The 14,108-nt window shown below is 45.7% G+C and overlaps 1 long non-coding RNA gene across 1 annotated transcript; it reads right to left on the minus strand.

Annotated features, from left to right (window-relative positions):
* Nucleotides 1-1,809: 1,809 nt before the first annotated feature.
* Nucleotides 1,810-6,502, minus strand: LOC121454660. The gene is made up of 3 exons (XR_005975298.1): nt 6,441-6,502; nt 5,827-5,995; nt 1,810-2,900 (listed from the first exon to the last, which is right to left on the minus strand). It is a non-coding gene; the product is annotated as an uncharacterized LOC121454660 (long non-coding RNA).
* Nucleotides 6,503-14,108: the final 7,606 nt, after the last annotated feature.

Here is a 14,108-nt window from a genome sequence, read left to right on the forward strand (position 1 = left end):
AAGGTCATTAGGCCTTTCTTTCCCAGGGTTGAATATTACCAGCCCTCACCTACTCTCTGATTGCTTTGGTCTGACTGTTTAGTGATCTTAAACACTGCCTAGCCATGTCGCCTTCAGCAGTAAACTGAGATATCACTTCTTCCCAAAGCATCCCCAGTCTTCCCCACAAGGCTCCCTAGCCCAGTATCCCATGCTGCGTCTCAAAAGCCTATGAACTCTCCAGTTATCCCAAGAAGACTGTGTATGTCTTCTCAATAGTGGTCTTGGCCACTTATCTACTGTTTTGTCCCAGAGCCTTGTATAGGACCTGGCATGTAGAGGGGCCAGGGACATGCTCTGGGTGGATGAATAGCTAAAAGCATGATGATTGACGGGTGACTGAACGAGGGCCTCTGGATACTCATCCTTGCTACCGGCTTCCCTCTGCCCTGTCTCTAGACGTCTCCACAATGCGAGGGACCAGAAACTAGGAGAAAAGAGAGGCAGGACAGCCTGTGACCTTCAGGTTGATCTCTTTTTCAAATTCGTTGTCAATTCTGCGGAGGGTTTGAAGCATGAGGGAAGGGGATGTCAACTCTAAACACAGGGTTCACCTACCACAAATTCACCCGCTTAAAGGCCTTTCTTCTATTCAGAGTTGAGGAGTGGTCACCACAAAGTGTCTTTTGTTTTGTGGCACTTCCACAAAAAGAAACGCCATGCCCTGTAGTTATCGTCCCCAGCGGTCTCCCCACATCTGCTCTCCCTAAATAACAACTGATATGCTTTGTGCCTCTCTCTGATCCCTTATTCTGGATCTGTTTTTATAAAGGAAATCATCTAACATGATCATTTGCATCTCACTTTCACTGAACATAATACTTCACCCATACTGTAGCCTGCGTTAGTACTTCATTCTTATTTATGACTGGATAATGTTCCATGTATATATCCATGCAAATAGTCCATATTTTGCTTAGCCGTGTATCAGTCAGGAACAATGGTGCTTTTAATATTCATAAAGAAATTTTGTATGGCCATAATGCTTTCATTTATCCCATGTAGAAGCCCAGGTGTGTAAGTGCTCCCTCCGTACAGTAACTCTGTTTAACCCTCTGCAGAACTGCAAAGCTATGCTTCCTCCAGTAGTGCATGCTTGCTGACACTACTGTCCTGACCATTTAATTATTGCCTCCTAGTCACTACAAAATGGTAGTAAGGTTTTGATTAGCACGTCCTCATAGCTGATGGCTCTAATACTCTAATGGAGTCAATGTAGTTATTGGCTATGTATATTTCAATATTTTTTTAAACTTATAAAAATGTTTGTAATGTAAATTAATTTATTTCTAGTACATACAAAGCATTTATATCACTCTCAGGTTATGGTAATAAACATGAAACGCAAAATATACCAGAAAAACACCCTTGTGACTATAAGGAACTAAAGAAATAGTGGGCCAGGAACCAGAGACGTGGCTCAGTGGATAAGCGCTTTCCATGCAAGTGTGAGGACCGGAGTGTGCATTGTAAGAGCCTACATAAAAACTGTGTGAGTGTGGCAGCCGCCTGTAGGCCAACACTGGGGAGATAGAGACAGGAGGACACCCCTACCCCTACCCCACCCCTCACTTCCCACCAGAGCAAGCTGGTGAGCCAGACTAGCTGGAACCAGCAAGCTCCAGAGAGACCTTTGCCTCAGAAAATAAACTGGAGAATAATTCCCAACACACACACACACACACACACACACACACACACACACACAATGGACTGTCTTTTGGGGATAAACATGAACTTTGATCCCAGAATCGTGTGACAAAACTTTTTATTCCTCTCTCTGAGCAAGTCACTCAGCCTCCACCGAGTCCTGGCTTCCACATCTATAAAATGGAGCATTATGAATCCCTGAAACTTAGAGGTAATTCGGGGAGCAAAGTGTTCATACAAAGCACAGGGCATGGCCACCAACACACAGTAAGCGCTCCGTAAGTTTTGGCCTATGAAACCAGGCATTGAAACGAATCCCTTTTAAATTGCAGGACGGCTAGGAGGTTTTTATTATGCAAATACAAAGTATGACTTTCAAAGAAGAAATCATTTGCTTCCCAAACTGAATAAACCACGAAACCCTTGTCACAGGTCGCCTGACAGGACAAGCAATCCAGCCAACTGCTTTAGAGCATGCTCACCTACCTACTTCCCTTCCCTCCCCTACATGCTGGAGGGTTGAAGTTCTGTTCCCCAGACTCCACCACTCGACCTCAAATCCAAATGGGGAACTTGAGTGCTTGTGTTCCCCCACTTCTTCAGAAAGAGTTTTCCATGAAGCCATCCTGTCGGGAATAGGTAAAGAAAGCCTGTGTTCTTCCCACCACACTCTGCCTACTCATCCCATCAAGGACCGCTCTGGCCCTCCAAACCCACCCTTACATTGTTACAGGGGAGAAGAAAGAGCCCTCATCACTGATGTTCTCGCAAGTTACCAAATATCCAAGTGGTATGTGTTGTGTTAGAGCCTCCCTGCATTGGGAGGGAACCTTCATAACAATCCTGAGAGGTTACTTTATAGTTCAGAACCCCTGGGGACTTACGAAGAAAGGGAACCATCTTTCCATTGCTGTTACAAAGAGGGGACAGGGCACAGATCCAAAATTCATCAGTCTTCTGCAATTACAGCCAGCCAGTTCCTTCTCGGAGCTGGGGGTGTGCCAGCTGCTGCGTGGCCAACACTCCGGAGCAAAATGGTGAAGGTGGAGGTGGAGGAAAAGCTTTGGGGAGAAACCTTACAGGCCATGTACCCCGCCCCCACATCGCTGCCCTGTAGAGTAACAGCAGAAAGAAGGATCCTTCCATGTCCAAGGGCAGAGCCGCTCACTCAGCCCAGCCAAACGCCAGCACGATTGTTTCAGAGAAGTCTCCTGGAAAACAACAATTCCAAACATGAGACTGGGAAGTCCTCCTGAAACAGTTTTCCAGCCCGCACCAAACAAAAACTGGCCTAGGGACATTCCAGGTGATGGAGGCATCACCAGGACCATACTGAGGTGACATGGGAGCTTCTCTTTGCCTCTCCTACCTCCATGTGGCAAATGAGAGAAGGAGAATGAGAAACAGAAGGGGGCTCAAGGCTCCATTAGGTGCAGCTGATTCCCTAGATGTAATAACGATCAGAGGCTGGCCGGAAGAAAGCTGTCTGTCCGTTAGGATTAGTGCGGTTCCAACGTCTACAGTTCCTGAGCTAGCTGAGAACATATTTTTAGTTCTAATAGCAAAACATGTCAGAATTTGTTTTGGCAAAGCTCACAGAATGGTCCAGGTCTGATCAGTTACTATGAGGACCCAGCGGCTTTGTCCGGTGGGCAGGCATGCCCTTCAGTCCCTAGCCATAATGGAAAGGGAGGTGCCCACTTTCTTCTCCTTTCAAACTTCAAAATGCTCCTCTCTACATCCTGAAATCTGATGGTCTTCTTTGGAACCCCAACCCAAAAGACCTGGAAAATGTCCAAATTTTATTTGTCTGCCGTAAACTTGTTAAATAAGACTTCTGGTGTTACAGAGAGTAAAAATTTTTTAATTTCATATATGTGTGCCATATTACATCATTTCCCCCTCCTCCCTCCAACCCATCCTGTGTCTTCCTCCCCCACAGCGTGTATGTGTGTCCAAGTGTATTGTATGCATGTGTACATGTGTGCACACAAGTGTGTATATGTGTAAATTTAGGTAAACATAAAAAGAGTGTGATTCACTCTGACTTTTCAGATACAATCAGTGTTATTTAGCCTCCTCCCTTCCTCCTTCTATCTCTGTATTGCCCTTTCTCCCACTGCCCAGTTAAAGCCTCTTCCTCCATTTTCCCCATCCTTCCTTTTAAAATATCAATAAAAATTAGTAAGCAATTTAAAAGAGGAGGCCAGTTTGGATTGGCTGTCCCACTTCCGGCCTGATGGTGAAGTGGTCAGCGGTTAAGAACAGCAGCTCTGAGGCAGGACGAGCTGGACTCAGCTCTCCACTTCCTCCTCCTCCTCTGTGTGATGGTGAACCACCTACTTTGCTCTTTCCTACCTTTAATATGAGGAAAATGCAGCTATTCATGTGCCCAACGGGAGAACTAAATGAGATAATGTGTGTTAATGCAGCTAGTGTGTCAGTGATTCATATTAGGTAATGATTGGTATTGTATGTCATGGGTGGGCAGCAGGCTTGCAGAAACGCATGCACTTTCATTCGGGAAAGCTGGTCTGCCACTTGGGGTAGTCAGTTCCCATCTCTGGGCCTCCAGCTTCCTAGTCCACAGATTAGAGGTGATCAGCCATCTGAGAACTGCTTGAGGCTTCAGGGAGCTACTGCATGAGACACATGTTTGCAAACTGTTACATGATATCCGATGTAATCTAATATGATTATCCTCCAGCTGACCCAAGCCTCTGGAGATGCTGGACAGAGCTGTTGACAGGACTTGACAGTCTGGGTAATGGATGAAAACCTAAAACCATGCTTAGGGCCTTCCAATGCAAAGCAAAAACAAGTCAGAAGCATAGAAAGTGAACTCAGAAGGCTGTGAGACCAGTGTCTGAGCAATCGCTATGAAGGAATTACCTGGCTGATTCTGCTTATTGGCTTGGCACCCTTCAAACAAACTGGTTGTTTTTTTTTTTTTCAGTTGACATTCAGTAACACTAGCTCCCTCTGTCCTAAACTCTATAATGGTTTTGTCCCTATTCAAGTAAGCATAAGTATTCTGCCTTAAATACGGTTTGTCTCTGCAAAATCCCCATGCTGAGATAAAATGCCAATGCCACAGTACTGAGTGATATGGAGGCCTTTAAGAGACGGCTGGTGTCACAGGGCCTCTGCCCTCTTGAACGGATGAATGTAGCTCCCACAGAGTGAGCTATATGCTGGAGGTGTGAGTTACATAGCGTGTTTCCCAGGCTCTCCCTAACTTCCTCTCGCTGTGTGATCTCTCTGGCTAATTGCCCTTCCTCTCACCTAAGGCCTTCACCAGAAGCCAAGTGAAGCCAGAGGACTCCCAGACAATGAACATCTTTCCTTCACAAATGATCCCACCTCAGCTTGGCTGCTAAAACGGCGGCTCTCAACGTGTGAGCCGAGACCCCTTTGGGTCGAACAACCTTTTCAGAAAGGTCATCTAAAACCATCAGAAAACACAGATACTTGCATTACAATCTATAATAGGATCACAATTATAGTTATGATGTGGCAACAAAAATAATTTTATGGTTTCGAGGTTCACAGCACTAGGAAGGCTGAGAACCGCTGTGCTAAAGCAACAGAAAACCGACTGAGACCTGAAAAGAGGCCCAACGGGGCTGAAGAGTTATATCCTAAGGTATTCATTCACCTTGGGCTCGCCAAGCCTGGCCTGAGGCTTCAGCTCATAAAGGCAGCCCAGAGATCTGACCACTTGGCTCATATCATGGAATTCATCCACCTGATGGGGCCTCTCCTCTGAAGACCTCTGCAGTCTGAGCATTCTTCAAGGAAAAGAGAACCGAGAATCCACCCATAATTCTTCCTTCTTGGACTCTCATGACCTAGGGCATGTAAAAGTGCTTTCATTGACAGCCTCTTACTTCATGAAAGAGTCAGAAATTTATGAAACAGGAAGGGGGAATGGGTGTTGAAGAAACACGAAATGAAGGAGGAGGAGACCGTGCTCTCCCTGACCCTACCCTGCTCTCAGGTGCTGGAAAAGGAAGGGTGTGTTCAAGGTTGCGCCAGAGCGGCTCTGGAGAGGAAGCTGTTTGGGGAAGCAGTGGACTGCAATGCTCAGTAGAGCGGCCAGGGCCTAACAAGGTGGCCAGTGTCAGCGAGACTCACCTCGGCTAACCTTAGGTGAACGGCTCTTCATGTGCACCTTTAGTGTGAGGAAGGGTCTAGGGCCACATGCTGCAGCCCAAGAAAAAAGGGTCCCAGGCACAGTGGAGGAAGAGACGGAGTTGATGCTCATGCTCCTCCATGCTCTGGCCTTCACCGCGTTTCCTCTTAGCTGTGGTTAAAGAGAAAACACCACATTAAACTAGGCCTCCTCACAGAGTCCTACCTTGTGATTCAGCCAGTCTGCCTGCAGCTGAGAAGACGCAGGCCTGAGCTTTTGCTCCAACTCAGTTGCTCTCCCTCCTAAAACTGCTCCCTGCCCCTTTGCCCCCTGTCTGTGTCCTCCTTTCTGGTTTTGTCCTCGGTCATCTCTTTCTCCATCCATGCCTCCCATAGCCCCTTATTCAGATGCCCAACTTCCCTGCCTCCTTCCATGGACCTTGCTATCTCTGGCCCAGTTCTCCTCTCTGCTTCTCTCATTCTGGCTCCCTTCCCTCTCCCTTCCTCCTTTCTTCTCCTCCTCCCGGGTCCCTGCCTGACCCCAAACTTCCCTTCCTCCTCACTTCCTCCTCACTCTCTTCCTCCTCCCGACTTCCTTCTTCCTCCCTGTGCCCCACCTCCCTGCCCCTTTGGGCTGGTTAGGTTTCTGTCGACTTGACAGGAGCCAGGGTCATCTGGGATGAGGAAGCTTCAAGTGAAAAACCGCCTCCATCATACTGGGCTGCAGGCGAGTCCGTGGGTCATTCACCTGATTAATGATTGATGTGAGAGGGCCCGTTCACTGTGGGTGGTGCCGCCCCTGGATGAGTGATCCTGGGTTGCATAAGAGAGAGAACTTAGCGAGCAATGGGGAGCAAGCCAGTAAGCAGCAATCCTCCGTGGTTGCTGCCTCTGCTCCCGGGTTCCTACTGACTTCCCTCAGTGACACTGTGTTCAGGATATGTGAACCCAACAAATCCTTTCCCGCCAAATTGCTTGTGGTTGTGACATCCTCATCACAATGACAGAAAGCAAACTAAGACACGCTCTCTCTTCCTCCCCTTTCTCTCTGCTCCCCTTCTGAAGACACTCTGCCTCTTCCCTGCCCCTCCCTCTCCACTCTCCTTCATTCTCTTCCCTTCTGTTTGCCTCGTCTGTCTTTCCTGACCCAGCCCGTCTCCATGCGTACTTTCAGATTTCCTTGCTTTCGGTTTCTATCAGGTCCAAAGGTAAAGAACAGTTTTATGTGCAGTTTGCAGAAAGCTCTGCTATTGGCAGGGAAGAACAAGGGAAGAGGAACTGTGGTTTGTGTAAAAATAAATAAGTAATAACAGTTATAATAAAACTGCCATTTTATCATAAAATTTCCAAGCATGTGGACTCCTGTTTATCCTTCCTTTGTAGCCTCCCCAGAAGCTAGCACTGTGCCTAACAGGTAAAAAGAAATTCATAAATGTCTGTTGACTAAAAGCCTCACCAATAACTGAATAAATGTGGAAACAAAACGTCCGCTTATTTCACTTGAGCGCATGTACCCGCAGTGTCCGCTGAATGAGAGAGCAGAGACATCCACCCCTGGAACCCTCTGGTGGAGACACATCTCTTTAGCAGACACATTAAAAGGAAATGGGGCTGCTACAGCCCATCCTCTCTTCAGTGGCCAGCATTTTCCTTGTTGACTTCATGAACTTTCCTGGCCAATCCTCTTTTATAAGCACGGGTAGAATCCCAGTCTCCAGTTCTGGACACATAGCCACTGGCTCTGCTTGTGTCTCAGCAGCGCTGGGGCACTCTCCCTTCCTTCCCCCTCCACCCCTCACTGGTTCATTCCTGAACCCTTCCAGCTCATCTATTCTGCAAATGTCAGTGTTCTGCCTTCCCTGTGACGGGCGGCACCCTGCAGACTTTCTGTGAGCTATCTCATTTAATCCACGGACAACTCTCAAGTAAGCATCCTTTATTATCTTTTCTTTTTATATGAGGAACCCAGGTGGAACCTAGCCAGATGTGTCCCCCCAACTTTCCTGGTTTGCTCACTATTGAAGTAGTTCCCAGGACATCGACCTTGAAGGTTTAAAGTCAGAACAATCCCAGGCAAGCTGTCCCAGTTTTCCCGGGACTTGGAAATTCCCCGGGGCATGAGACTTTCGGTGCCAACACTGGGAAAACCCCGTGCAAACTGGATGGGTTGGTTACCCTGATCCAACCGCAAGCCTGGGGCCATACGACCGGTCCACATAAGAGCCAAAACCATTTCATCTGATTCCAGGGCCCCACTTTTACTCCCCCTTGCCCAGCTAACCTCTAACCCACTATTTTGAGCTGCTTCTAAACCACGCTACAGTCACACCCAAACACTGATGTACTAGTCAGTTTGCCGTGGCTGTGATAAATACACAAGGCGCTCATCAAACGCTTATTTTGGCTCACAACTTTGGAGCTTTCAGCCATAATTCAATAGATCCATTGCTGTGGACCTCTGGCGGGAGTGGGGGCAGCTCATCATGGTGGGAGCCCGCAACATTGCACAACTTTCCCTCGGCCAGACTACCAAAGATCAGAAGGGAGGGTAAGGCCTCCAGCAGGGCATAGTCTCATGGCTTCAAGGGCCCTCCTTCTAAATGTTCCTCACATCTTGATAGCATCAGCTACAGACCAAACCTTAAACATCTGGGTTTGGGGGAGAAAACTCATTATAATAGTTTTCCCTTGTTCCTCCTGTGGTTCTCTTTGAAAACAGGGGGAAAAAAAATCCCAGTTCTTTCATGTACAGCCTTCCAGCCCCCAGCCCTCCTGTCAAACTGGACCAGTACTCTCTCTGTGTTTGTAGAACCAGCTGTGGTTCTACAAACGCCTACACCACCTCTGTTCTTGCTTCATGCCTTCCTTCCATCACTGGAGAAGGTCAGTCTAGCGTCTACTTGGGGTTAAAGGTTGCCTGGAGAAGACAAAGAGGAGGCAGACACAGGACCCCAAATAAGCATCGAAATCTTATTTCAGGGGCCATTTCCTCTCAACCCCTGCCAGGCGCTTTCCTTAGATCCAGCATGTCTATTGTCTAGTAGCATGACTTGAGGCGCTGACGTCATTCGATGTCATGTTTTCACCCGGCCTATGCCAGGTCTCAATTCACTAGAGAGATTGTCAGAGTGTGGGGACAGCCATGTAGGCGAGCCTTCTGCTTCCCACAATGCATCTGACCTGGGGACAGTCACATAAGGGCTAATTGAGAACTCCTCATCAAGCCAAATTAAATTGGTTAAAACAGAGTCTCTGACACAAATAATCGTATGTAACATCTGAGTACAGAATAGTTCTTCTGCCAGAGAAAGCCTTAACTTCGAATTCCCCTGACATCTGGGAGGGCCTGAGCCAATCAAGTTGACCCATTTACATTTCTTATTCCACCTCTTCAGAGGAGTCTGCCTCCTTCCCTTCCTCTTCCTCCACCCCCAGACATCTTACAACCTAATCACCACCTTCCGAACCCTCCCTGTCAACTTCCACCCCCTCAGCCAAACGCACACACCACCTCAAACACTGAACCACAGTCAAATTTTTAAAGTTCAAGAGCTGAAAAAGAGGAGCAATTGAGTCATTTTTCCTTGATTCAAAGTGCTGGGGCTTTTCTAGAGCACCCTGGCATCCTTTGTATGAGCCTGTTCCTGGAGCAACGCAAGCTGAGGGGTCTCACCACGCTGCCCAAGTTAGCAGTAGGGAATGGCGCGCTTTTCCTGCAAGTAACTGGGGTCACCGGGTCTTGGGTCACCTGTCCCCACACATATCCTATGACACAGATTCCTTCCGTTGTAGAGTCTGCTTCAGAAGCAACCTCGTCCCAGTCAGTTTCTGTCGCCAGCACAGCTCTGCCTTGGCCGGTATGAAAAGTGGAGCGATACATTCTTCTCCTTTCTTCTTCTTTGTTTTTATTTTCTTTTTCTCCATAAGTTCCATGTTGAGAAAACCTCGTGAAAATCTCTAATTCACCCAAGATGGAAGACATCCCCAGCAGAAGGGCAAACAGGCCTGTGGAGCTTTGGGCCACCCTGTAGAGTCAAGCTGTCCAATAAACCGGAGGTGTGGAGTCCGGCAGCTCATCATCCCAGAAGCCCCAGCAAAGAGAAGGATCCCGTGCAGCTCTCTGAAAAGCCAGCCCAGCTCCAGTGATTCAGGGGTGTCTCTGAATGGCTGGAGGACCTCAGAATCCCACTGGATCTTCCTTACCAAAAAGGGGAATTCTGTGTAAACCATAACTGCCTTCCAAGAAGAGTGACTCTTAGGAAACTCAGTGAACCAGGCAGTGGTGGAGCACACACCTTTAATCCCAGCACTCAGGAAGCAGAAGCAGGTGGATCTCTGTGAGTTTGAGGCCAGCCTGGTCTATAAAACGAGTTCCAGGACAAGCTCCAAAGCTACTGAGAAACCCTGTCTCAGAAAAACAAACAAACAAATAAATAAGAAGAAAAGAAATAATGATTGATGATGATAATAATAATAATAATAATAACTCAGTGAGATCCTTGATGAGTTTGAGTGTGATAATGCCCTGTAGCTAATTGTGGGTGGAGAGGCACTAAAGGGCTGCATGGCTTTAGATAACCAATAATAATAATAATAATAAAAGATGGAAGGAAGAGAGGAGAAGACAAAGAAAAGCAATAGCTAAGGAGGGAAGTTGAGGCTTCACAAGGGGTTCAGTAGCCAGGTAAGGGGGGGAGGGAGCAAAATGCCAATATGAAGGTGTGGACTGTCAAAATAAAAGCCCTTTCATTTCCCTTCCAAATCTACTCTGAATTTTTTCCACAAAACTCTATGAATGAGCAGGCTTTATGGGTTTGCTCTGGCAGAACTCATAGAAGAGGCTGGGTTGCAGGTATGAGTCAAACAGTGATGGAGGAAGGTCATTGGTTAAGTAATAAAGAAAATGCTTGGCCTCATAGGTTAAAACATAGGTGGGAGGAGTAAACAGAACAGAATGCTGGGAGGAAGAGGAAGAGAGCTCAGAATCTACAGCTCTCCTCTCGGGGGCAGACACCTCAGAGAGACGCCATAGCTCAGCTCTCGGGGGCACATGCAATGAAGCTCCGACCCAGGATGGACGTAGGCTAGAATCTTCCCGGTAAGCGCACCTAGCGGAGCTACACAGATGATTAGAAATGGGCTAGATTAATATGTGAGAATTAGCCTAGAAGAGGCTAGATAGAAATGGGCCAAGCAGTGTTTAAAAGAATACAGTGTCCGTGTAATTATTTCCGGTATAAAGCTAGCCGTGCGGGCGGCCGGGTGCCAGGAACGCAACCCCGTCGCTCCTACTACTACAGAATGGCGCCCAGACGTGTGGACAACTGAATCCACAGAAAGCCTGAAAAAGCTTGGGAAAGAGTAAAGCATGTTTTCTTGGTAGCTGCAATTTCTCAGTTCTACTCTGCTTGCTAGAGGCAAGCAAGTGCTCTCATCTAAGAGAGGCTTCCTGACTCAGCTTCAGCTGCAAAACCCTGCAGCTCTTAAGAGGTCCTGCCACGAAACACTTGCTTTTCGGTTTTCAGCCGTAGCAGGAAAAAAGCTGTGCCGTTTAAAAATGTCGGCTTTCTGGGCTGTCCTGCCAGGGCAAACTCTGACTCTTTTACGCAGGCAGTTCGTGCGGTTTGCAAGCACAGGCTGCTGAAGCTCGCTTGCTGGCTACAGCCAGTACCTCAGCCATGAGGCTGGAAAGCTAAGGAATGGGCTGGATCCAGCCGGCAAAGCCATGCCTTTAATCCTACTGATATTGCTTGGTAAATTAAAGACTCATGTGGTCAGAAAAAGAGAGATATACAGTAAAGAGAGATTCAAAGACGAAGAAAATTTTTAAATGGTTTACAGTGTGTTAAAAATATATGCAGACTAAAAGTTGAAGTTCTTAAAGTAAAAAACAAAAAAGGAAGAGAGTTGTTGTGTGTGGTAGCACACGCCTTTAATCCCAGTGCCTAGAAGGCAGAGACAAACAGATCTCTGTGAGTTCAAGGTGTAGTAGTGTACACCTTTAATCCCAATGCCTGGGAGGCAGAGACAGGCGGATCTCTGAGAGTTCAAAGACAGCCTGGTCTACAGAGTTACTTCAGGTCAAAGATACAGAGAACCTGTCTCAAAAAGCAAAAAGTTAAAAGTAAAAATAAATGAAATAGAGGTTAAAACAAAGCTGTACAAAGATGGAAAATACACAGAGAATTTTGATACTGTATGCTATTATGCTCTCTTTGAATTGTTTGAATGCTGAGGAAAAAGCAAAATCTACTAAAAGATATTTGTTTATAAATGCTGCTGAACTAATCCAACATAGATATTTTGAAAATGCCTTGACTTTGAAATTTGGATCTAAGGACATGATGCTTTGGAAAGGAGTTTCTTCTTTTGTTTTCACAGAGGATGAGACACTGTTCATTTCTTCTATTCCGATTTGGTATGATGGACCACGCCCTCCTGAAGGGTGGGTGTGAACACCTTCAGAAAATTGCTTTGCTCAACTGCCAACTGAGATGAAACTAGCACACAGGTTATACCATGAAAGACCTAATTAACGACGCCCCCATTCAGCAGGAAGCAGTTTGGAGAGAAATAACTGCGCCCATATTCCCAAAAAATGTTTATAAATGTTCTTTTACATTTAAAGGGGGATATGATATAGGTATGAATAATTTGCATTAGTATAGATTTTGCTTTATTGATAGAGATTTAAGGTCAATTTTGTTATATGTATAAGTGTTTCTGATTTTGATTAAGGTATTGTGATTGTGTAGTTCATTTAAATATGTACTGTATAATTAGGAAATATAGGTTGTTAATGGATAATCATCGATAATAGTAAAGCTTGTAGTCATGTTAGTTAGATTTTCTAGATATATAGAGATATATTTTAGATAGGCATTCTTCATATTTTTCAAAGATTATAGAATATGGCATTTTAAATGTTTTAATAACTGAGGACTTTTCATGACAAAGAGACACTCTGCTCCTGGCAGCACCGATGTACTTCAAGAGGAAGATGGGCATCGAAGAGGCACCTTATGGAGTTTGATAGCCATTTGGGCAAGAAACTGCTCTTGCCTGGACTATTGCATAAACTGGACACAGAGAACCCACAGAGAGAGAACTACTGAATTTGCCTAAGGTGAGATGATCTTGCTGGCAAAGACCTTGAAACACCATAGAGTTGTGGCTATAAACATGGCTACAGCCTGTATCTCCGCCATGAGGCTGGAAAGCTAAGGAATGGACTGGATGTAGCTGGCAAAGCCATGGCTTTAGTCCTACTGATATTGCTTGGTAAATTAAAGACTCATGTGGTCAGAAAAAGAGAGATATACAGTAAAGAGAGATTCAAAGACAAAGAAAATTTCTAAATGGTTTACAGTGTGTTAAAAATATATGCAAGCTGGGGGCTGGAGAGATGGCTCAGAGGTTAAGAGCATTGCCTGCTCTTCCAAAGGTCCTGAGTTCAATTCCCAGCAACCACATCGTGGTTCACAACCATCTGTAGTGACGTCTGGTGCCCTCTTCTGGTCGGCAGACATACAGACAGAATATTGTATACATAATAAAAAATAAAAAAAATGAAAAAAAATATATGCAAGCTAAAAGTTCTTAAAGTAAAAAAAAAAAAGGAAGAGAGTTGTTGTGTGTGGTAGTACACACCTTTAATCCCAGTGCCTAGAAGGCAGAGACAAACAGATCTCTGTGAGTTCAAGGTATAGTAGCTTATGCCTTTAATCCCAAATGCCTAGGAGGCAGAGACAGGCAGATCTCTGAGAGTTCAAGGACAGCCTGGTATACAGAGTTATTCCAGGTCAAAGATACAGACAACCTGTCTCAAAAAGCAAAAAGTTAAAAGTAAAAATAAACGAAATAGAGGTTAAAACAAAGCTGCACAAAGATGGAAAATACACAGAGAATTTTGATACTGTATGCTATTATGCTCTCTTTGAATTGTTTGAATGCTGAGGAAGGAGCAACAGCTGCTAAAAGATATTTATTTATAAATGCTGCTGAACTAATCCAACATAGATATTTTGAAAATGCCTTGACTTTGAAATTTGGATCTAAGGACATGATGCTTTGGAAAGGAGTTTCGTATTTTGTTTTCACAGAGGGTGAGACACTGTTCATTTCTTCTATTCTGATATGGTATGATGGACCACGCCCTCCTGAAGGGTTGCTGTGAACATCTTCAGAAAATTGCTTCGCTCAACTGCCAACTGAGATGAAACTAGCACACAGGTTATACCATGAAAGACCTAATTAATGACACCCTCATTCAGCAGGAAGCAGTT

This window comes from Microtus oregoni, unplaced genomic scaffold (assembly GCF_018167655.1).
Source record: "Microtus oregoni isolate MIOR12 unplaced genomic scaffold, Mior012 000012F_ref0000307, whole genome shotgun sequence".
NCBI lineage: Eukaryota > Metazoa > Chordata > Mammalia > Rodentia > Cricetidae > Microtus > Microtus oregoni.